Here is a 25,842-nt window from a genome sequence, read left to right as displayed (position 1 = left end):
ATTTTGCAAGCATTCAACTTAAGCGTGGAAACTTCCTGTTGCTGCCATTCATTGCGTGAGCAGTACCAAACAACCACGCAACTATACATAGGAGTTCTTCTGTCTCCTTACTTCGTAATCCCAAAGTAAAGACGGACCGTCTCTCCAGCATAGACCCGCTATTTCGTATATGACTATATAAGAACCCTCCGATAAATTATTTCACTACCAAATCCTGGCAGCAAAATGTGAATTTGCTTACAAACCTCTCACGCAGTTCCGCATGCGCCTATACACATTTTAATAGTTAGTGGCTTTGCCTAAGTGTGTCGTACATTTTGCGAAAACATAACAAGGGGGACTGTGCCCCGACATTAGAGACGCGCTTATGGGATACCATGCCTCGTGCACGCGTGCTCTATGTGGAGCCCTGGTTGTGGTCCCTTGGCTAAATCCGCACAGGTGATCACAAACGCCTAATCAGCATCGCAATGCTAGCGCGATATGCCCCACCTCTCCTCCAGGAGGAAATTGTCAGTGCTTCCCTCTTTCTGGACGCTTCTTTTCATAACTTCGCCATTTATTCCAAGTGTATGTTGTGTTTCCCAAGGGCATCACAATGAACTCGTAATTGTTAATAACACGTTAATCTAGACAAAAAACACCGATCGTTTCATCAATGCATTTACAATCGTCTGTTCCGGACAATAAAACATCTGCCATGCACTGGGACCATGTTGGTTGATTGGTTGGGCTCAAATAAAGTGCCACTTACCCACTACGGGGAGTTGCCAAGACAGGCGGTGAACTGCTAAAAAGAGGAGAATTTATAGAGGAAAAGAAGTTGTAATAAGGCTGGCAGATTGGATGACGCAATGACAGGGGACGTGTCAGCTGGGAGATCGAAGACTGGACAGTGGCTTTAAGTGAAAATTAAAATGCAATGCATGTAATGGTTCAATTTTTCACTGACTGATCTACAAAAACAGAAAATAATAAGCAAAATTTTGAAATTCAGAAAAATAAAAATAAATAGAAAAAAATTAAATTACCGTGGGAGTCGCTGTGTTCCTACAAGAAAATTTTCAACCGCACAGCGCGCACTCCTGTTGCTTCGTCCAAGCGAAGAAGCACCGAAGGAAAGAACAACCGCAGCCGACACAGGCAGACCCTGCTCGTGAAACGGAATTTCTAATAGGCGCCTCCTCAAAGAAGAGAAGCGGTGGCAGAACAGCAGGTAGCGATCCACTGTCTCGGGCTCGGCACAAAATGGGCACAGTGGAGACATCCACCAGACCCGATCTATGGACGTGGAAATTTAGCAGAGGAACTCGGCATCGCAAACGTGTGAAAGAGACCTCCAGTCTGCGCGAGCGCCAGTCTTTGCTACTCCAAGGATGCAGAAGATGCTGACATTCAGGAGATGAATTAAGCGCCGAGGCTGAAAATTCCTGAAATAATGTTTAACTCCCAAACCTCACCGCAGCTGTATATGCGCAGGTTGGCAGGACAGCAGTTACTGGGCCGCAGAGAAAGGCCCTTGCTAGGGAATCGACAATCTCGATTAATTGAACGCCCATGTGCCCCGGTACCCAAAGCAACCGCACTGAATTTAGACGGAGCGGGGGCATAATACCCGAGACTCAGTGGGTGATGATAATGTAGACTCTCCTGGTTACCGTTCCTTTCCTAAAGTTTTTTTTTTTTCAGTTCTCATGCCTTTTTCTTTCATCGGTGCTCATTGAAATTTCCTTGCATTTGATGTTTTATTTGCATTTTTTCTCGGCACGTACTTCATCATCACGCCTTGTTCAGCACTCCCTTCAGAAATGTTTTTTTGTAATTGATATGGCAGCGATCAATAAATAAGTTGAAATAAAGATGACCTGAAGCGGCGTCAGCCGCATCGCCAGCGGGCTGGGCGTTACCCATGCGGAGAATGTAAGGGCTCGCACTGCCAGTTTACATGCGCTTCCCCTAATAACCTGTCCCAGCGAATAAACCGTGTTGTAATTCCGTTGAGTAATTCCGTTGTAATTCCGTTGTAATTCAGAACCGAAAAATCGTTGCAACTATACCCACCTATAAAATCCCGCGACCAGCCCGTTCACCTATGCCAGTCGTTCACTCTGGTGTGAACGTGTTCTGTCGTGCCTGTGTCTGTTTTGTCCTCGTTTTTTCGTGCTGCTACGTTTTCAAGCTGGATCAATACCAACTGGCCCAAACTTCGGTGCTTTTATCTGGTGTGCTTCAAAACAGGACCAAGGCATATTTAGCAGTTCCGATCACAACCACGTGGATGACTTTACATTATCCTTATGAGAGCAAGGCAATTATCATCCTTGAATCATTAAACACAGCAAACAACGAGGACGAGTAAAAACAGAGACCGTGTCTGTATTTCTTCGCCATCCTGGCTTTTTTCGCGGCGTAGTGCTTCAAAATTGAAGACTGTCTAGCCTGTTTCTAGCGGCTGAGCGGGCGTCCTGTGTTGCTAAAGCTGCGTGCTTAACAGAGCCTGCGCCTGCCCGACAAACAGCTGGGTCCATTCTTCAGAACATATATAGAGAATGCCATCGGCCTCTAAACACAGGATGACTCGCCTACGATTGACAATGATCGGATCAAGCATGTCCCAAAAGGCATCGAGTACCATTATCGCCGACATAGTGATATTACGCCAGAGCTACAGCGTGTCCCTGACGCCGGTCATCTATGGTCGGTCCACACCCGCGAAGCACAAACTGCCTTGAGCCTGGCCGTGTTGCCAGATGGTAGCTAGCGCCTGATCGAGATCAAAGACCTCATGCATCAGGAGGTGGCTCAACTGCTGTCGTTCTGTACTGTACTCACGCGGTAGGAAACGGCTTAGTGAAATGAACTAACATTAAATACGACGAGAGGCGTGCCTTCTGCCCCTCCCTCTACTCCTTTTATTGTTATCTTCGTCCGTATTAGCTTTAGTATATGTGTGGTTTAAAGTCCATAAGCGACTCAAGCTATGGTGGACGCCGTAGAGAAATGCTCCGGAAATTTCCACCAACTGGGGTTCTTTAACGTGCACTGACATCGCACAGTACCGGGCCTCTAGAATTTGACCTCCATCGAAATCTGACCGCCGCGGCCGGGATCGAACCCTCGTCTTTCCGGCCAGCAGCCGAGCGCCATAGCCACTGAGCCACCGCGGCGGCTTCTTCCTCCGTATTGTCTTAGGAGTAAGATCCTTTCCAACTTCCGCACGCTATTTCAGTCACTATTATGCAATTGTACCCCCTTTACGCAATAGCCTCATTTAGCAACTCTCATCATTGATATTACTTCGCGGATATATTTCAAGATTAAGGTAATACTAAATGTCTTTTACGCACATTGATATAAGAAACCTATCGGCTTTTGGCTTTCTTAAATGAAAAGCTGACGGGACAGGCATACACTTTTAATATTTATTTTCGGTTTTTTTAGTGCGCCATATTTTCGATGTGGGTACCGCTGTATGGTCGTAAATGTTGTCAGACTTACGGTATTTGCACGTACGCAGGCAGTAATGCTGCGACTTTGTTGCACCTGTCAATGTGGGGATTTTACACTTCGCGCAGTCCTGTCATTGTAATAATTATTTTAATGTGGATGCATTAGGAGTGCTATGAAGGTAGAAACTGTCCGAATGCGTCGCCGGCTTCGCTGTCTGTGTGAAGCCTCCGCGTATTGGTTGGTGTTTCGAGGGTGTTGCCTCTCTTCACCAGCCACGTGTCAACGGTTTTCATTTATCTTGCCAAACTTCGCCTCTACTCTTCTTCTGTTCTAGGGGAGAGGAGTAAGACTCCGGACGATGAATGACTTAGAAAAATTGAAAATTACTCAGAAGAAATTGACAGAGACAACAGTAGGCCTACGTGCAATATATGCAGCGCCCCGAAAAAAATATCTGCGCAAATATAGAACGTGCGGGAGCTGTTCCCTCCCGCATTATTCTAGAGAAGCATCGTGGGTCGCGCGAGGGCCACCGGTGGCTGTGTTTGAAACAACCACTCACCAGTTCAGTGGTGCATCGCTTGACCGGTGCGACAAAGTGCCGGTAGTTATATGTCAGGATTCGCCGCGATCTACGAATGCGACATATTTTGCGTTGTTGCCTAGTCAGAATTGGAAATAGAGTAAGAAATTGTATTGATTGGGCGCGAGAGACATAGACCCAGAATTGGTATAGAATCAGAACTGGAACAGAATGGGGAGTGAAATAAGCTCGCTATCAAATTTCCTCACCATCAATTCACTTTTTCGCTCCTAAATATTCTTATATATTGTCACGGGTCGTTCAAACGACGCGGGTCGTGGGGACACTAGAGGACCAGGACCACAGAAGAGCAGGCGCCAGAGAGACAGTCCAAGCGGTCGCGGCCGGGCTCACGAGCGATTTCCCACCGAGCCTCTTCCTCTTTGCCGGCGATCGGCTCCCCGCTGGTTGAAGATGACGTTAAGTGGAAAATAACAAATAACACACATGACAATATTACGGCTTGTTTGATGGAGCCGCATTATGCTTAAATACAAGCCCATTTTTTCAGAACCTAATATAGATTTTCACTGTGAGCATCCTTTAATACTGAGCTAAAATATGATTTTCCAAAAACTTTTACCAAAATCTAGTAATGTTATAGTATTTTTGTCGTTCAAAGAGACGCGGCAGGTACTTTCCTCGGAGAATATTCTTGCAATTTCATTCTCCAAGCTCTCACATTAAGTATGTTTAAGCCAATGAGACGATGGAATCAAAGAATGCGCAGAAACAGCGCGGCATAAAAATTTGAGATCAATGAGGCGATGTGGAGCGAGTTTGCTGTTTTAAAAAACTTTTATTGTGCCAGAAGCTTCTCGCCGAATATTTCGAAGAAATCATTGCGTGATTCAAGCGGATGCAAGGTATCACTACGAATAACAATCAGAATTTCTTTGATCTTTGATAAACCAGCGCTAAAAGATAACGGACAAGCAGAGGAACGACGTGGACAGAAGAGCTGCAGTCCTCTCCGTTTTCATTTTGTAGCGAGAGCCACATTGGCCACAGTTTCGCCGTTTCGCGTGCCTTCAACAGGTGCAGCTCTGCACATGCGCGATGAGCCGAGTGACGTCACTACGCGCACAGCCGCCTCTCCAGCTGTGCGCATGCACGGCGCGCGCTACTGCGCATGTGCACGGAGGCTGCGTCGCTGTATGAATGCAGGGTGATACAGCCGCGGGGTATAGCCGCTTGCCATGCAGAAGAACAGAAGTCGGGCCGCTGCCGAGCGGAGCTGGAGTGTGGAGAATCTGAACTCGTCCGATCCTCCAGGTTGAGGCCTGGCGGCTGGACGCCGAGAGCAGGAATAAGGAACGGCGCAAGGCCAAGCCAGAGGCTGAGACGCCGGAACAGAGAGAGCAGCGCCTGGCGGAGAGACGACCTCGAGACGCGGAGCGGCGTGCCCTTGGCCTCGCTGGAACGGGATGCGGCCACTTGCTACGTATATTCCGGCATAGCTGAGCTAATCCACTGCCAATTATTTGCGTTGGTTTAACTGAGATCATACAGCAAGGGTTACTCAAGGCAGAATTTGACGCACTCGGCCAAAAAGTTTATTTCACCCCTGATATTTCTGGTCTGTGCAAATCCAGGCAGCTGACAGTTGACCGAATTATCTTTTGTGAAGGACCGCAGATGAGATCAAAAATAAAGTGGCAGTAAGCGTTTTCTTGTTCCATAGCACTTTCGGCAATATACATAACGCAGCCTTTTTCTGAAAAAAAAAAATAAGGGTGAGGCTTAAGTTTTGCGACTACAGTTTTTTTTTTGTGCACGAAAATCATTGGCAACCTTTATATCATTTATACTTAGCTTTATCATGAACAACTATCTTTTCGAAGACATGAGCTAGGTATAAGATGTTGCTGAAATAAAGGTATGGTGTTCATGAGTAAACATTGTTTTGTGTGACTTTGGCTCGTGTGCGTGATAAACTGAGCGACGCACTGGTAGACAGCGAACATGTTTTTTCGAGCTGAGGGCTAGTCGTTAAGTCGACTGAGACATGAACAGAACGGAAACGCTCTGGTGGCAGAGAGACGCGTGACGACATATCTCTGAGGCTGGCCGTATTTCTTCGCTTGCCGAAAGAAAAGAAAAAAAAGCAACGCTATTCGGTTAAGGAGCAGATCTGTCCGCTCGAATAATCGTCTGCGCAGTAGCTCCAGGCGGTCGTCCCTTTATCATGCGAACACGAGCCAAGGCAATCGAAATGAACATAGACATATATCTTCAATAGAAAACACGCAGTTCAATGTGTTGTGCGGACGAAGGAAGAGACAAGAAGTGCTCGTTATGATATACACTAGGGAAGCCCACAGTCACCTAAACAAGGAGCATAGAGGTTGCCTTTTCTGTTTACTTTTTTTTAAATTTGTGATGTTGATCAATTGAACAGTGTACTTATTTCATCGGCCAAAGATAATTGATCAGAAAGCAGAAAAAAAAAACACCACAAGCTGCCCGTTAGTTCCGATCCCATGAACTCAACAACAAATATAAAAAAAAACACCGCCTATGCTCCTGTGATTCGCTCACTGTTGTCATCCGGCGTGTAGTTCAATGCAGTTTTATTGAGGGAAATCTTTCTTTCCCTGCGCAACCTGCTGATGGAACGCTTGATATAGTTGCCTAAAGTCTAAACAACTATCAAAGCAGAGAAATAAGATAAACATTCATAATTTGGGGAAGAGCTGTTAATATAAGCGTCGCTTTTACCTGAGCGTCAATTTGAAAACAAGAGTGCATTGGATGCGAAACGCTTCGCGGAGGCTTCACGGTTCTCTTACTGCGTCTCTTTATACACGGGTACATCGTCAGCAGTCGCCTGGTTGACGCCCTGGCTCCAACTGGTTGAGCTAATATTTGCATGAGTTCTTCTTTTCTCATCATTTAACACAATACTGCCGTTCGGTTGCTGCCCTATTCCTCTCCAATTTTAATGATGTTATTCATTAGCGATACGTAGGAGGGTAAAGTTTAAAATCTACCGCGGTTAATGAAAGTATATTGTGGCTCAGTGGAAAGAGCCCCTGAATAAAATTTTCTGGTCGAGCTAGGAGAAATAAAGTTCTATTCCTTAAATAGTGTGAGGCATCCGGAACATCAAGTAACGCTTTAAAAGAAGGAGCTTTTTTTCTTTATCCTCACAGTTGTTGCAGGTGTAAAAAAAGGAAGAAACCATGCAAATATAGCCTTGCCAGGACGAGCGGCAGTTATAACCACGCCCTTATGACCACAATTACAAAACATGCAATTTTTGAAATCCCATTACGATGGATTAAAAGCATTTCCTTTATCGCTAGTTTCACACGTAGCTGGAGAGCTCCGCGCCTTGTGCGTCAGACAGTTCGGTCAAAGTATTTATTGTATTTATTCATACATACTGCAGCCCTATTGGGCTATTTGCAGGGGTGGGTGTGAAGAAAACAATGAAGAGAAACATGGAGCACAACAATGGCAAACATCCGAAACAATATGAGCGAAATGCAAGGAAAACGGCAAAACTACTCAACAGCCGCTGAAAACAGCTGTAAAGGAAGAGAGCGAGTAGAACGAGCTAAAGAATTCCACCATTCGATTACACGCGGAAAGAAACTGTATTTAAAAGTGTCCGTGCGGGCAAAATAAGGCGTGATGTATAGGCTGTGGTGACTTCTTGCTTTAGATGGTATAGCAGGGATTACGTAATCATTTGCAGAGGTCCGGCAGGTAGAGTTAATAATGCCATACAGAAATTTTAGACTCAGTCCTTCGTTGAGATGAGAGTGGTTGCAGGCCCAGTGATGAAAGTGCTGTGGAAGGCGAAAAATTTCTGCCAAACCTGTGGCATATGAAGCGAACGGCATTCTTCTGCACGGCCTAGATTCGGTTAATTTAGCGTTGTCTGTGCGGGTTCCAGACAGGGGAGGCGTATTCAATTAGTGGATGGAGTAGTGATTTATACATAAGTACTTTCTTATCTCTAGGAGCAGTTTCTATTGTGCGACGGAGGTAACCTAACTTTTTAAGTGCCTTTGATGAAACATTTCAATGAATCGGAAAGCGGGAAAATTAACAAATCAAACAGAATCAACCAAATGCACAGGCTTGGCGCCCGGCCACATTAGGTCGAAATAAAGAGACGTGAGGCGATCTAGCAACATACGCCGTGGAGCTCGTTGCTGCAACCAAAGTTTGGATGGAGGAAACCGTCGAATGGGTTTTCAGTGCAGGGCTTATAATCTTCCGTCTGTTCAATAAATATTTTGTGGTTTTCTTTCTGCGCGCAAACGTATATACGCACACTGGGACTGTAAATGACGTTTCGTGCCTACCTACGTTGCTGCGTGATAATTAAAACAGCAGTTCTGGCAGCGCGTTTTCTTCAAGCACAAAGCATGTGCAGGAAGGAAGCCTGCTGCCCGGCGTGGTTGACGTAAATTTTCCGGATTTAAATCCGGCCGAAGTGCTTCCACATGTAATCTTGCCATATCTAATGTATTGAAGCGCCGACGCGACAATGTAACGCCATGCGACGTACTCGGGTTGTCCATACTGCTTCTCTGTAACCAGTGAATGGAACGCAGCATTCAAACTTTTTGCTTTTAGCTTAATCACCCGGAGCCACAAATGTTTCACTCTTCCTTCGCTGGACAGCCCGCGTGCATGATTAGTTCGTTGAGAGGATGTCTAGTTGATTTGTGTATAATAAAAGAGACTTGTACACTGTTGAAAGAACTGAATGCTAGCCAGTATTCTTTGCAGTTTTCGGTGTTGCTCGCAAGAACATTCTGAGAACATCGGTCTGTGTAGCTCCTGATATTTTAAATCAAAGTACTTTTTTTCTGTCGCACTTTTGTTCTCATTTTTCTTTCGTTTCCTCATAGCTCATTTGCGTACCTAGACGGCAAAACAGTATTCCTCAAGCTAACACCGCGATATCCAAACTGCGTACCTCTGTAAACTATTGTTCAATATGTATTCTACACTATACGCTGTGCTATACAATGTACATTGTAAACTGATCTTTAAACTGTAAACTGCATTGCTATACAATGTAAATTGCTCTTCAAAATAGATCATACGATATGGTCGATGCAATTATTCCATTGCGATAAGCCCTTACCTTTATTAATCTCAAGGCCATATACCTTGCAGGTGTCACAGTCACTATAAAGTACGTCGACTCTGTGCGTCCTGCCTGAAACACGCATTCAAGCACAAGTGAAAAACAAATAGAAGCATCTCGTAAACCTCTGCCAAAGCAAAAAAGTGAAGGAGCTCTAGAAAGCTCTCGCTTGCTTTCGATGCTTGGAGATCAATTTCTGGATAAATAAGCTACATCGCCGAGTGGTATTTCAGGGCACTGAGCATTAGCGCAGCACTGGGTTACCCTAAATTTCGGTAAGTGCATCGCGTTTCCTAACAGGTATGTCTTCAATTTTAGCTCTGCCATTTTATTGCTCATTAATCGGCTTCGAATCCCATATTTATTTATTTTTATTTATTAGTACTTCTAGCCTCTAGATGAGGCTGTAACTAGGAGTGAGAGAAAAAAAACGTAATGTGACATAGGTAAAACAAATCAAGGCACAACAAGCTGCCTTCACAACCAACGGGATGCACTCACGAGCAAGATCAAATGGTGGAAATACACATAAAGCAATCGCATATAAAGCAAAGCAAAACACATAAGCAAAAACACATAAAGCAACCGCAAAAACACTCCGTAATTGACAGTTACAACTGGAGAGCTTCCATAAATAATTGCGCCTCTCCCGTAACCGAGAGTAGAGTAAGCATTAAATGTTTACGGGCCTAACACAGGCTTCATTGCTCGGCTTAAGCAGCTGTGACGGTGGCGGCATTGAAATCCAGGAGATGGATGCAGAAGCGTACGCGGACACGACGAGACGCAGGCCTGACAAGAATGTATATGCAGCGCGTTCGAATACTCCGCGAGCGTGTATACATCTGCCTGCCAGAGGGGGAAAGGGCATGAGGGCCCTGCGGCCGGTCTTTAACATGCGTGGATGGATGGATGGATGGATGGATGGATGGATGGATGGATGGATGGATGGATGGATGGATGGATGGATGGATGGATGGATGGATGGATGGATGGATGGATGGATGGATGGATGGATGGATGGATGGATGGATGGATGGATGGATGGATGGATGGATGGATGGATGGATGGATGGATGGATGGATGGATGGATGGATGGATGGATGGATGGATGGATGGATGGATGGATGGATGGATGGATGGATGGATGGATGGATGGATGGATGGATGGATGGATGGATGGATGGATGGATGGATGGATGGATGGATGGATGGATGGATGGATGGATGGATGGATGGATGGATGGATGGATGGATGGATGGATGGATGGATGGATGGATGGATGGATGGATGGATGGATGGATGGATGGATGGATGGATGGATGGATGGATGGATGGATGGATGGATGGATGGATGGATGGATGGATGGATGGATGGATGGATGGATGGATGGATGGATGGATGGATGGATGGATGGATGGATGGATGGATGGATGGATGGATGGATGGATGGATGGATGGATGGATGGATGGATGGATGGATGGATGGATGGATGGATGGATGGATGGATGGATGGATGGATGGATGGATGGATGGATGGATGGATGGATGGATGGATGGATGGATGGATGGATGGATGGATGGATGGATGGATGGATGGATGGATGGATGGATGGATGGATGGATGGATGGATGGATGGATGGATGGATGGATGGATGGATGGATGGATGGATGGATGGATGGATGGATGGATGGATGGATGGATGGATGGATGGATGGATGGATGGATGGATGGATGGATGGATGGATGGATGGATGGATGGATGGATGGATGGATGGATGGATGGATGGATGGATGGATGGATGGATGGATGGATGGATGGATGGATGGATGGATGGATGGATGGATGGATGGATGGATGGATGGATGGATGGATGGATGGATGGATGGATGGATGGATGGATGGATGGATGGATGGATGGATGGATGGATGGATGGATGGATGGATGGATGGATGGATGGATGGATGGATGGATGGATGGATGGATGGATGGATGGATGGATGGATGGATGGATGGATGGATGGATGGATGGATGGATGGATGGATGGATGGATGGATGGATGGATGGATGGATGGATGGATGGATGGATGGATGGATGGATGGATGGATGGATGGATGGATGGATGGATGGATGGATGGATGGATGGATGGATGGATGGATGGATGGATGGATGGATGGATGGATGGATGGATGGATGGATGGATGGATGGACGGACGGACGGACGGACGGACGGACGGACGGACGGACGGACGGACGGACGGACGGACGGACGGACGGACGGACGGACGGACGGACGGACGGACGGACGGACGGACGGACGGACGGACGGACGGACGGACGGACGGACGGACGGACGGACGGACGGACGGACGGGGGCGAGTGGGCGGGTGGGTGGATGGGTGGATGGGTGGATGGGTGGATGGATGGATGGATGGATGGATGGATGGATGGATGGATGGATGGATGGATGGATGGATGGATGGATGGATGGATGGATGGATGGATGGATGGATGGATGGATGGATGGATGGATAGGAGCGCTCCCTTTGAAACGGGGTGCTGGCAATTGCCACCATTCTCAGGTTTTCTTTATTTATTATTTTTTTTGTTTACTGTGTTGGCAATTCTCATTAAGATTCTCCATCACCTTTGCCTACGGTTTCCTACTATTCTAACCTTATGCCACATCTCTGCTTTTCAGCCACCAATCCTCCAATCGCTTTTTGCTGACTTCCACTGCAGATATATTTACACGACCATTGTTATCTTTAAACCCTAGGGCCTCAGAAAGAGTGACTGTGCCTGCATCGACATCCGGATGGATACCATCACATTTGATTATGAGGTGTTCAATTGTTTCCACAGATCTGCCACACACTGCACATGTGTCATCTTCTTCGTTAAATTTATTTTTGTAGCTGCGCGTTCTAGGACACCCTGATCTAGCTTCAAAAAGTAGGGCACTGCCTCTTGAGTTATCATAGAAAAATTCTTTCCTGATCTGCCTTTTCCAGAATCGATATAGTTCTACACTATGGTTCTTTTCCATTGAATTCATCCAATTTTTAACTTCCGCGTTTTTAACCTGTCGTTTAATGCTCTTTCTTTCTCCGTCCTCATGACCGGCATACTTACTGGTTAGTTTTCTAGTTCTTTTCCGCCACTGTGAGTCAACGTTCTTTCTGTATAAATATTTAAATACCTTAGCTGCCCATCTGTTATCGTCCAATTTCCTCAGGCGTTCTTCATATAGTATTTTACTCTTAGCTTCCCGTGCCTCGAACGATGCCCAGCCCATATCCCCTTGTATTGCCTCGTTTGTGGTTTTGCCGTGGGCACCTAGTGCTAATCTTCCAACAGCTCTCTGATTTACGTCTAATCTCGACTGAACTTCTGCCCTTAAGCACAGAACCGCATTGCCGAAAGTGCCGAACCGCACTGCGTGAGTGTAGGACCGCAGCGCCATCCTTGGGGAGCGCGCGAAACCTTCTCGCCCTGGAGCTCCCCTCTTTCTCTAAGCGGCCTTCTCTCAAAGCCCCTAACAGATCACGTATGACAACGAAGTGTATTGTGGCATGTATGTGCTTTTTGCACGCGTTATTAGAAATCGGAAATTATAATTCCGTGCATTATCAAATGCACAGCTCGACTGATATCTTGATAAACATTGAGAGGAAACTGGCAGCAGTTATTTTTTGTGACTCGTTTGGAGAGCAACCGGCGCTTGTATGCCGGTCCTGTAGGAGGGCTTAGAGAGTCTCGTTGAATATCGTTAAGTCTCGTACGGTGCCCGGATGTTCTCGTTTCAGAGCCCGGATGAGTGGAATTCAGTGCCCGGATGATGGGTCTCGGCGTGACGTCACCACACTGCCGACAATGGGAGCTAAAAGCATTTCATGCTTAATACTTCAGTAGAAGGACATTATACAATGCTAGCTGGAAAAAGGTTCCACTCACGGACAGTTACCGGAAAGAAGGAGTTTGCAAATGTTTCAGTGTGACAGGAATAATCTCCAAGTTTTGAAGCGGAAAGCTTCACTGCGTGGGTCAGAGCCGAGCTTCGCGTGAGCCGAACTGGTGATTTATGCGCATGCGCGAAACCGAGTGACGTCACGTGCCGCGCAGATGGTCGCTGCTCGCCGCTGCCGCAGCCATTGCCGCCTCCGTCTCCATAGCCTGCCCTTTCGGCGCAGCCGCGCGCTACTGTGCATGTACGTCGCCTCCTCGCTGTCGCTGCAACTGCGCGCTTCGCCTCCTCGCCCACCGTTTGACCTTTCGTTGCAATCATGTGTTGCCTGCGTCGCAGCCGGCAACCCTCCTCTCCGCATTCCTGCGGGAAATTTTAACCGCGCCGATTTCCGTCTCCTCCTCCGCCTCCGTACAGGCAGTGTGTGGACGTGCGAACGACTCCACCATTATCGTGGTGCTCCCAGTGCATTGTGCGCAAACTGCGACCAATACCAGACCAGCGCCAGTACCAGTGGCTGGTATTATGGCTAAGCCACAATACCAGCTAAGCTACGAAGCAAAACCAAGACGTTGAACCAAGCATAACTCAAGCTTTTCGCTTGTATATCCAGGCTTAACCAGAGCTAAGCCACTGCCTATTTTTTTTGCTATGATGCGATCAGGTGGTTCGGTGCACAAGCTCTGTGTACACGTGTTTACGTATACTTAGTTTATCATGAAACAGCAAGTGTATGTATTTTAATCGGTCATACTGACGCCGTTTTTGTAAACTGTCTAAACCTGCCTTTCTTTTACTAGAGCACTAACATAAGTACGCCAACTATATGATCAGTATACAAACCTAGATGCTTTCTTTTGCACAGATTAGAGCTTGTATATGTTGCCACGAGTGTGCGGGTCCCAAACATATGATCCATATTCTATTACTGGCCGAACTAAAGTTTTGTACGCTATTAGTTTAACTTCGTTTCTACATTGTCGTAGAGTTCTTCTTTAGTAACCTGATTTCCGCATGGCCCTCTTCACAATATCCGATATATTTTCATGCCACCTTAGGTCCGCTGTCATTGTTATGCCTAGGTATCTACAGTTGTTTACTATTGCGAGAGCGCTGCTGCCTATGGAATATGAGAAAATTGAACTGTTGCTTCTTGCGTGTTACGGTCATGGCAACAGATTTTTTTGGGCTTATTGACATCTGCCAATATCAGTACCAGGTTCAATCCTTGCTAAGGCACTTTTATGCAGAACCTGATCGCTGGAATTCTGAATTTCATGACAGGTATTGCAGTCATCCTCATATAGCTTCATTTTTACGGGTAGAACAAGGTCGTTAATGAATATTAAAAAAGAATAAAGGCCCCAGCACAGATCCCTCTGGTATATCTGACTTAACAGGTGCAGGAGCAGAACAGACGCGATCCATTCTGACGCACTGGAATCGGCCACATAGGTATGGTTCGATCCATGCAATAAGCGAATTGTTTTCCAACAGTGGTTCTAGTTTTGATAGAAGTTGAGGGTGCGAGATGCGATCAAAGGCCTTTTCAAAATCAAGAAATAGAATGTTGATTTGGCTTTGAACGTCAATGGCTGCTACGAAATCGTGAGTTAGTTCCAGGAGTGCTGTTAGTGTGGAGAGTCCTTTTCGGAACCCATGTTGTCTGTTGTCGATTAGGTTATTATGTTCAACAAATGTCGAGATATGATTGAAAATAATGTGCTCAAGAACCTTGGAACATGCACACAATAATTATATCGGCCTATATGAAGAAAGTAATGATGATTTATCTGCTTCGGATATGGGCACGATTTTACTGCATTTCCAATCAAAAGGAAGTTCTGCTTTAGTCAAAGAAAGATTGAATATAATACACAAATATTTACTACACCACTCGGCATACCTAACAAAGAAAGCATTGGGTATACCATCAGCACCTGGTGACTTTTTGCTGTCGATATTCAGACGTAACGGCAGAAGGCCCTATTCAGAAACAATAACATCGTTAATTGGCTGACAATGTAACACTAGGTCGGAATATGGTTTCTTACCATCATCGTTTGTGAATACTGAACCGAGAAACTGATTAAAAGCTGATGCCAGTTACTGTTGTGGCGTTATTGTTCTTCATTTATACATACTTTTTGTTATTTTATGTTCAGGAATAGCGTTAGATATCGTTTATTTAATGAGCGAAACGCAGGTCTAAGGTTACCTGTACTTACCATCAGGCAAGTGAGTTGAGTAAATAACATTCTTTGCGTCTTGTCCTCTAACAGAATCATAGGTACTTCTTACATACCTGCAAAAGTCATCAAAGTGGGATCTGATAAATCTTGTAATTGCCCGCGGCGACATGTGAAAAAAGGCAAAAGTGATATTAAGATCCTAATAAGCGATATTGTGTATGTAGAAAAACTGTGTTGAATTTGTAATTATCCTATATGTAACTGAACAATCATAATAAGAAATTAAGAACTTTTTCCCATGCCTCAGTACTTAGACTTCTTCGATGAAAGCCAAAAACTACAAAACTACAATACCGGGTTCCTGGGCAACTATGGAGGGTTACTGATGCCGTTGCCTTGGCTATTGTTTAGGTCAAGGAGGCTTCAATGTTATGCGAACCTCAGTCCTGGTCCAAGCTATTATAAAATAAGAATGCATATGTGCGCTTGCCGGATGGTTTGTATTGCAGTGACTAGAATTCAAAATTTCCCTAGCACAGTTCATGCAAATTAAAGCCCCAAAAAGACGTCACATAACATGCGAAACCATTAAATGCGGGTCCATCTTCGTTAACCAAGTTTCGGTCTGGTCTTGTGGGGTTTAACGTCCCAAAGCGACTAAGGCTATGAGAGACGCCGTAATGAAGGGCTCCGGAAATTTCGACCACCTGGGGTTCTTTAACGTGCACTGACATCGCACAGTACACGGACCTCTAGAATTTCTCCTCCAAAGAAATTCTAGCCGCCGCGGCCGGGATCGAACCCGCGTCTTTCGGGTCAGCAGCCGAGCACCATAGCCACTGAGCCACCGCGGCGGCGTTAACCAAGTTTCGCCGCTTGAGAAATCCGCGCACAAGCCCATTACATGGACGTTATTAATCTCGAAATCCTCGAAAGTGTTATTTGAGGAGGCAAACCGTCACTTTGTGAATTGTACTCTGAGGTCCTCTCCTCTTGCAAATATACATATATGACTTGCCAGAACCTCTGTCGTGCAATATCCGTCTATTTGCCGGCCATTGCGTTATCTACCGCTCAAGAACAAATATTTCTGTCCAATAATCCGTTCAGGATGAATTTAACTGGGTTGAAAAATGGAGCGATGATTGGCTAATGACGCTTAACAAACCCTAACAAACGCAAGGTCATTTCGTTTCACGGCAGACATAGCCCATTCTCATTTCCTTACAGAATAACTAACAATTCAATTGAGCACATTCATCATACAAGTACTTAAGGGATACCTTTAAGGGATATTGTAAGGGAGGATTGTAAGGGATAAATTTACTTGGCGTGAACATATTACTAACGTTATTTGATCTTCAAATAAAACGCTAGGATTTCTAAATCACAATTTACGTCACGCAGAAAAAGAGGTCAAATTATTCGCTTATAAATTATTGGCTAGGCGAAACTTAGAATACGCATCCCCTACCTGGAGCCCCCTCCAAGCATATCTAATCGACGCATTTTAAGCCGTCCAATACCGCGCCGCTCGTTTCATTCGCTCCCAATATTCATACGAAGTCAGTGCGTCACCCTTGAAATCACGGTCCAACTCAAGAAGTTATTGATGCTATCGCCGCATTGCAGCCCTGCTTCTTTTTTATACAATTCTTTTTCGAGCAAACTCTACCGTCAACCATACATCTGCGCACCTCGCGCTAGTCACCCCCTTCAAGTAACTCGTCCACGCTCCCGTACCGTAACCTTTTCCACCTCCTTCTTTCCACGAGCCACGTCAGACTGCAACGGAACCTTTCACGCCGTTGCTGCCATCACCTGCCCGTCATCCTTCAACGTCACCATTAAAATTATTAAATCGCCATTACTGCGTGTAACAAAATTTTTGATTATCCCCCCCTCCCCTTATGTAACACCCGGAAAGAGGGCTTTAAGGTAAAGAAATGAAAGTATAATCTCATTCAACAAAAGTGTAGAGGTTTGAATATTTTAAAAAGGTGCCTGACTTTATTGTACAGGTTTTATGTTGCATCCCCATACCTTTCGCGAGCATAGAGTTTAGCGGTATGTTTTCCGCGGGGATTTTGCGCCCGTTCCTCTGAATGTTGAAATAATTCAAGTTGCCATTTTTATGAAGTCAAACATAAATCGAAAGCCAGTTTTTCTGCACGGTAGATGTTATCTCGATCACGCTAAAGCGAAGATGTTTTCAAAGCAGCGGCGGAGAGGATTAGCTGTTAGCACGAGCGGTATTGCGCATATGTGCGTAAAACAGAGTATAATAGCGTTAAAGTATACTGTTTCTGTTGACAACAGGTTCTACACTGCTTGAGATTTCATTTAAACATACAGCCGTGAGAGAACGACGAGTCGCGTACATGCAAGGCACTATGATATGGGCATATTATGACAGGAAAATGCTTTGGTGCTGACTATTATGGTATATAAGCGCGTACTCTAGCCAGTTAGGAACAGAGTATGCAAAAAAAAAACCGCTGCATGAAGATCCATCAACTCCATGATTATTTACAGTCGCCGTTTGACGAGATTGGAATGTATGTCTGAGCACCTAGTTCGAAATACCGGAGATAAATTGGCTAAGTGTCTACGACAAAATTAGCCTAATCAATTTTGTGTTCATTTTGTAGCATTTGATGAAAAGCGATCATTTCGGTTGTTCTTTTCCGTTACCTACTCTAATTCAGTAGGTGAAAATGTGCTGCAAGCGCTTGACATGAGCAACTAAGAATCCAAATAGGAGACAGAGACAAACGGAGGGTCTACAGGAACGCCTCGGTGTCCCTTAATCTCTTTTGGAATTCTTTTGCTTGTTGTAGACCTGCCTACAGTGGCCATTACAGTGTGAGCATTAATGGGAGTATCAAGCCCCAAAAATTCCTAGGCTGATCGCTGCGCGTATGATGTCGTCAGGGCCACATTTTCTAGGCACACAAAACACGGGCAATTTCGACGGAACCTAACCGCGCCAGAGTTAAGCTGTTCAATATGGCTTCCCCATGAGGGCTATATGTGAATGACATCACCGGCGTTTTGTAAAGATGTTCACAAACAGCATTCAGCTCCGTCACATATTATTAAAGTAATCGCGACAACATCGCGAGACCTATTTCTTGAAAGGCATGTCTTATAATTCATGAGCATTAAACCCAGAGTTGGAACAGTCTCTCCGTCTGTCCTTAGCTCTAAAGCCTCGGTTATCAGGTGACAGAGGGGAGAAGACGAAATTCCCATTTCCACTTGGAGGGGAGTTGAAGGTGAAAGAGAAAGTGGAACAGGGAAGGTGTAGAGTGCAGAGGTGTTAGGGCATGTGGCACTTTGATTGGTGGATTGGTTCGGGAGAGTGAAGAGGGGGTACACAGCAGGGGTTACTGAATCACTCCACCCGCTCTGTGAGGTCAGCGGCAGCTGATGGTCCGGCTGTGGATAATACCAATGATAATGCATACTGCAGCATTAGTCTCATGGATCATCTATAACTTTTCCTTGTCCATGTCAGAGGGCACTGAACTGTTGACTTCGCAGCTGGCAGCGGGCAGCAGTCAGCCACACTGGGGAGATAAAATTAAAAACCTTGTGAAGTAAAGGGGGCCGCTGGTATCTGAGGCCAGGACCAAGTGCTCGAAACTGGCAGAGACCTCTGTACTTCCGCAGTGCACTTCTGATACGGAGTGTACCTCTGGGAGGGCAGCCTCTGATGCGTTGTGTGAACGGCGGGATCAACTCACACGGCTCCGTTTGGGTCAAACCGAACTTGCGACAAGGACTCGCCATTCTTCGTCAGAGCTACGTGAGCAAAGCGCATGCAGGTCGCATTACTGGGCAGCTCTGCCAATGGAACCGAGGTATATATCAGGTACCACACCTTGTTGAGCTCGATGCACTGCAGAAGATGGGAATAGTAAAGGCTAAAGCGACAGCGTCGCTCATCATCATTCAAGCACAACTGAAATCCTGCGAAAGTTATCCACGGCTTATTATAAAGCGGTATTCTGAGTTCACAATATTTTCAGGAAACGAGAATAATTTCAGGAACCAGACTGTCTTTTGTCAACCGCATTCAACTAGATGAGCATTTTTCACATTGCACGCAAAGATTTCTTCACCTTCAAGTACTCTGGGAATGTTGCGGGCGGTTTCTTGCGCAGCAAATTGATCATGAAGAGACCAACTAGTATTCGGTGCATTTCAGACATCGGCAACTCCGCTTTTCTTCTAGAGAAATTCTTCAGGGCATTAAGATAGGTGAACTGCTCTTTGGCAGTTTTAAGGCTACGGCAATCAACAGCGATAATAATTATGCAGCACGATGATTATCTCAGTTAGCTGTGGTCTATTAATTATTATACAGAAGCCCAAAAAGCAGGGGCTGGATAATAATTTGCGGTCTTTTAACACGCAAAGACAGGGATGTAAATAAAGAAATTTGAATAATTAATTTTAAAAAGCAATTTAATAACAACAAGGAATTTAAGTGAGAAAGTAAGGCTCCGACTACTAACGACGTGAAGTAAAAAAAAAAGGGGTCCAATTTTCGGATGAATGCACACACTTTTGTTTTGGAAAAAGAAGATATATGATGTCTTCTGTCTTTTCTAATTCGTACCATCTAAAAAACAAGCAATCAAACTCGTCTTTATACTGATGTGTATATATATTTCAAAGTTGCTCATACCTTTGTAGCATCCTGATATACACTCAGTTCTGGAGGCAGTGCGAGGTAACGGCCTTCACTGTAGCAGGATACAACTGTGAATGCCCAAATTGCCGAGCAAATGACTTCACTGCCAATCATTTTTCCTCTGTAGCTTTCACCTGTAAATGTCAGGGATTACAAATGTCAGTTGTGGCGAAGTTCATTGACTGAAGTTAACAGACGGGACATTATTGTTCGAGTAGGATGAAGTTATCCCTGTTGATCTAGGAATCATGTTCATTGTCTTGTACCTGGAAGAGAAAAGGATTAATTCAAGGGGCAAAGTATTAACAGCAAAGCATCTTATTTGATAACTTTCAAAACTGTCTGAAGAAAACGGCCCGAGCTCATCTTTCAAAACATGTTTCTTCACCTAGGGAGCACATTGTTGCAAAATTAGCGCCTTGCAGTTTCCAAATTGATTAATGTCCTTCGAAAAAGTTTTCACCTTCGCTAATTATGAGAAAAATTGGTGTAGTTACATTTTTGGGGTCCCTTCTACAGTGTAATGTCCCTAGTACAGTCATAAGACCTCTCGCCCCTAAATAATTTGTATGAAGTCGGACGGCAGTCGTAGTTATGACCAGCGCAGCGTTGCGTCTGCGGAAGACATGACCATACTGTACACATATAGGGCATCAATCAAATTACGAATGAGATTGATCCTTTGGAAAGAGAAGTTCCTCAATATGCATATAGCTAAAGCTGATGATCATTGACACGGCAGAAAATATCAAACATATTCGACTCGCGGGAGCATCATTGCATGATTTGCTGTGACGTCCACATATGAAGATATCGTATTTGCTCCTGTTTATACTTTTACAAGCTGCAGGTAACAATCCTCTTCAGTGTCGTCGCAGGCAGTTGCCGTCGTTTGGAAGGTTTCGACAAAATTTGAGGATTATTATGCAAAAATCAAACTGCTGGAGTCCAGCCGTTTAAGACGTGTTATGGAGGCCGGCTACGACGGCTACTAAATAGAGATGTGAGCGCCTGAAAAAAATCTTGAGGAATGGGTAGAAAAGAGCGTTTTTTTTGTCTTTTTTCAAGGCCCAAAAGAGAGATTAAACCTGGGAAATCTAAATGAGTTGTTTCGGACTGTGCCATGCATCTGGAGCTGTTCATATGAAGGGAAGGTCTTTAGGTCTTTTCCATAGTTTACATATTTTATAAAACATATTTTATTTTCCTTTAAAAATCTGCATCATCGAGTCATCACCTACTGCCTCATTGGTGGTTTTGTAGGCCTTCGTCAAGCTGTCAGGAACAGCTTTTTTTTTTCATATAAACCCGCCAGAATCTTTCAAAAAAATAAATTGAATTGATATTGAAAATTGAAATTTTAAGAACGAGCCGTTCACACCAGCAGCGTGTCAGAAAATTCGAATTGTTTGTCTTCTGTGTCGTGCGAACGGAACTGGTCGCAGTTTTCTGATGTGTAGGAGAAGCTGGGAAAGAAGCTTGCGCGAAAGTGGGTGCAAAATTTGAATATTTAATCTCGTATCTCCACGGGGGAAAAGGCACAGAAACAAGCACCCAGAAATGAATTCGAAAACTCACGCAATGCTTCACGTAAATTGAATTCTACGCTATATGTCACCATCCTTTCCTGAAAAGGATTTGCAGTATCTTTGTTTTGGCTCAGAAATATAATTTTTTACTTATTTCTGAGTTAAAAATTTAGTATTCGTTTTGTCAAATTTTTTTTTGTTTCCCGCCCAAAAAGTTTTTCTTCGAGCATTCAAGATTTCTTGCAATTTTACAACTCTACTCCTGAACGGTATAATTACTCAGCAATTTCTTAATAAGTACCGGAATACCATTAAGCAAGCCTGCCCGCATTCACGTCTAAGAAAGTACAGCTCCGCCCGCGACCGATTGGACGCAGCATGAAACCCGTGATAGCTTTATCTCTGCCATGAAACAGCAATCTTTCGTCATCAAGATTCAGGCGCCCAATTGCAATGTTAGCTGTTAATAATCTCGGAAAAGGTACATTTGGCACGTACCGCTAATATATACGTACCCACAGAACTAGGCGTGCTCACTTCAATGTGCGGGTGGATGAGTCACATTCGCTTAGTGAGCCAAGTCTGCGCTGCAGATGTTAAAAAGGCAAATTTTGGCTTGGAAATGGGGGAGTGTTTTCAGAATGCGTAAGCGTATTTAAATGATTTCAGCGCTGAGAGTGCAGCACAGACAATGCCTGCTTCCGGGTTCGATGCGCTATCGCAGGTGCCTCACAGTAGTCGACAATTAACCATCTGCAACCTCGGTAACTGGTTGTTCGTTTGGAACAAGAACCTCCTGTGCATTCAAAGGCTCATCCTATAACTACCATTCGTTGTCACTAGCCCAATGATATGCCATAATTACAGGCAGGGCCTAACTCCCTTTTTTTTTGTTTATGCACCCCTCATGTTGAAAGGCCTGTGGTAACTGTCCATACGGGCTCTTCATTAGTGGCCAATGCGATAATAATGTGATTTAAGCCGTAGCGATATGTAATATAGCGGCTATTTCTTTCTTAATATAATTTATACAAGCTATTTTCTTGTTCTATATTTAAGAAGTGAAGAGGGCGGTGGGAACAAAAAATTCTAACCATTTTCTCACCAAACAATTGGTGTCGTTACTAAAGAATTGAAACGTGAAAAGCTTCGAGTTCTCCGACAGAACTGGTGTCTTAGAAGATAAGAGATCGGAGGCGCCTCCTCCGGACAGAGACGAAAATCCATGGTGCTCTCTGATATCTGTGCATTACGGCGGCATACGATGACACGAGGCCCTTGCGGCAATTTCGACATGATGTTTGTATTTGATTTGCTTATTAATTTATTTCTCACAGCATTCACCGCGCCAAATTTTATACGACATTACCGAGGGGGGTATTAATTAAAAAGAGCATTTCAGGTGAAGATTTCAATGTGCATATATGAACATTGAAAACAATAGGTCACTTTTCTTTGCTTGGTTGGTTTATTGGTTTATTGAAGTTTGCCGTCCCAAAGCGACTCAGGCTATGAGGGACGCCGCTGTGAAGGGCTCCGGAAAGTTCGACCACCTGTGGTTCTTTAACGTGTACTGACATCGCACTGCACACGGGCCTCTAGAATTTCGCCTTCATCGAAATTCAGATGCTGCAGCCGGGATCGAACCAATGTCTTTCGTGTCAGCAGCCGAGTGCCGTAACCACTGAGCCACCGCGGCGTGGCACTTTTCATTGTGAAGGCATTAAAATACTTTTCAACAACGCATCTCAAAAAAGCAATAAAAACGTTGAAGGACTCCTATGTAGTAAAGAGTTCGACGAAACATCGTCTGGTCATGTGGAGGCATAAATGAGGCGAAACATCAGTACTTTTAATTAAAGTTTGGTTTGATGAGTGACCGTATATTTTTCTTTTCTTTAAGGATTCCTATGCTGCGCTTGTGAGTTCACGTGATAGCGTACGCCGTCTGGTGCGTAATCTGATGCTGATGGGACTCTTCCATTTTTTCAATTGCTTGAATTAATTAACTGAGCAATTACACAGTCTTAATTCTCTTAATTACCATCATCAAACATTGGCTTTGAATTCTGAGCGTTTTGACACCTTTGGACCCTCTTATTTGCAATTTATTAATTTCTTTGTTTTGTTAAATAATCTATTAAATGATTTTCACAGTTCTTCATCTCCTATCAGACACCAATCAATCCCCAGAACTACGAATTACCATGATACAACTTTTGTTTACGCGGCACCCGATTTTTTCCGACACGCGGTGCGACTACTGCTACGCCGACGGTTTCTCGACCGAACGAGCTCTATATATGCTATTGCATAATATTAGAAACAAGTCTCAAAGAAGAATTAAGCATACATCACAAGGCCTGGTTACCACAGGTTAATTTCGCATAGATGAATAGCAGAATCACATACACGACAGTAATAATGCAAAATGTCATTATCTATAGTGGTGGCGATAAGGCGCAGTAAACTGTTTCATTCCGAAATTTGCCTGGAGGAGAACGACACCGTATACCTCTCAGTTGTTCGAAATTTCTCGGAAGCTAATGACATGGCCATGTCGTGGGGCACACAATTGGGAGGGAGGAAATAGTTTCCCCATTGTCTTCCTGTTCGCTAATGAAAAATATTGCGAAAAGAACTTCAACTTTACTGCCTTCCTGCGCTTTTTTAGCGAATTCCGGCCAAGGCTTTGCTTAGCCCCTGATAAACTGAGCAGGATTGCATAATTAGCAAAACTATATCGTACTCCTAAATTTTAAACTTTTTTTACTCTTTGGATATAAACTTTTAGCTTTTAGCTTTGTGTGCTGGAGTTGTTTTATTTCAAATGGAAAACATTCAGTATTACGACGCAGCAAGCTTAGTGTGCGACATGCTTCGTCTCTGAAGCATTAATATCACGGTGCCATGAAAAACGAGACCTAAAAATCCCGCCTAGTTATTTATACTCACATGCGGGAGGTTGCTCGGTGGTTTTTATGAAGTATTTATGAATACGAAAGAACTATTGCGATGGGTAAGCGCCGAGGCAGTGTTGGCGGCTTTTGTAGGTTTGTTCCAAGTGAAGTGATTATGGTTTGCATTATTGTGTATTTCCGCCAAGTGAAAAGAGTAAATAAATACAAATCAAATAAAAATCCACGCCTCAGATTCGCCTCGAATAGGTCAGCTTCGCTGGTCAGTGCGCTAGAGCACTAGGGTATCGCCGCAGCTTCACACGCCTCGTGTTATATTGCAGCACAATCCCGCGTTGTGCACTGCTCATGGTCTTCTTCATGAACTAATACTCCTCTAAAACTAATATTCGCGATTTTAGCTATGTGCCACTAGTGACAGAGAGATTTGCGCTGCATGCGCTGGTGAGGACAACGCGTTGTGGCAGAAACAGGGCACCAGAGCAGTACGCGTTGGCGTTGACAACACTCCTGCAGAAACGTCGCATTGGAGCATAGGCTGCCGGCGTACTTGGGGTAAATTGGCGATGACGATGAAAAATTTGAGACATGCATTACTTGCTCCCTGGGTCAGTGGACTTCAAAATGTACCTGCAGGTGCGCTGTGGCAGTGTCCACCCGCAAAAAGTGCTATCGCCCAATAGTTCAGGCTTAGCAATGCTGAACTGGCAGACATTTTTTTCCGTTAAATATTCGGTTTCTAGTGAAGGACATGTGAGCTGTTTTTTACAAAATTATATGCATAGTTGAAGCACCGCACAAGTAAAAAAATATTATTCAAATCATGTTTTAAGGTAGTTCAATCAACTTGGTCACTAACACACTAAAGAACTTATTGATAAAGTGGAAAAAATTCAAAATAGGGCAGTCCGCTTTGTACTTGGAATTTATTCCAGGACACTCAGTATCTCAGAAAGCAAAAAGAATCTTCAGTGGCCAGAACTTAAGACTCGAAGAAGAAATCTGAGGTTAAAATTTTTACATAGCATTTTCTATTCCAAGACTAGTATAGGCGGAACAAAATATTTGAAGTTGCTTTTCTATGTCTCGAGGTGAAGGAACCATAATTTAAAGCCTTATGAACTTATTTTTAAAGGTGACGTTATTCGTTTTTTCTGCGAAAAGTTCGCGAACGGAAATCTTTGCCGCCACATATTGTTAATGATTTACATAATTAAGCCTTTTTTCATGCACTAAGTGCATGATTTCTTGCTTTTTGAATGTGAAAGTGCCCCCCCCCCCCCTTGCTGTAATGCCGAAAGGCGATGCAGGTAATAAATAAATAAATAAATAAATAAATAAATAAATAAATAAATAATAACATCACATTAAAGCGCT

Source organism: Amblyomma mixtum, chromosome 2 (assembly GCF_055824585.1).
Source record: "Amblyomma mixtum isolate Tamu chromosome 2, ASM5582458v1, whole genome shotgun sequence".
NCBI lineage: Eukaryota > Metazoa > Arthropoda > Arachnida > Ixodida > Ixodidae > Amblyomma > Amblyomma mixtum.
The sequence above is the reverse complement of the archived record's forward strand: the minus strand, read 5'-3'. Positions refer to the sequence as shown.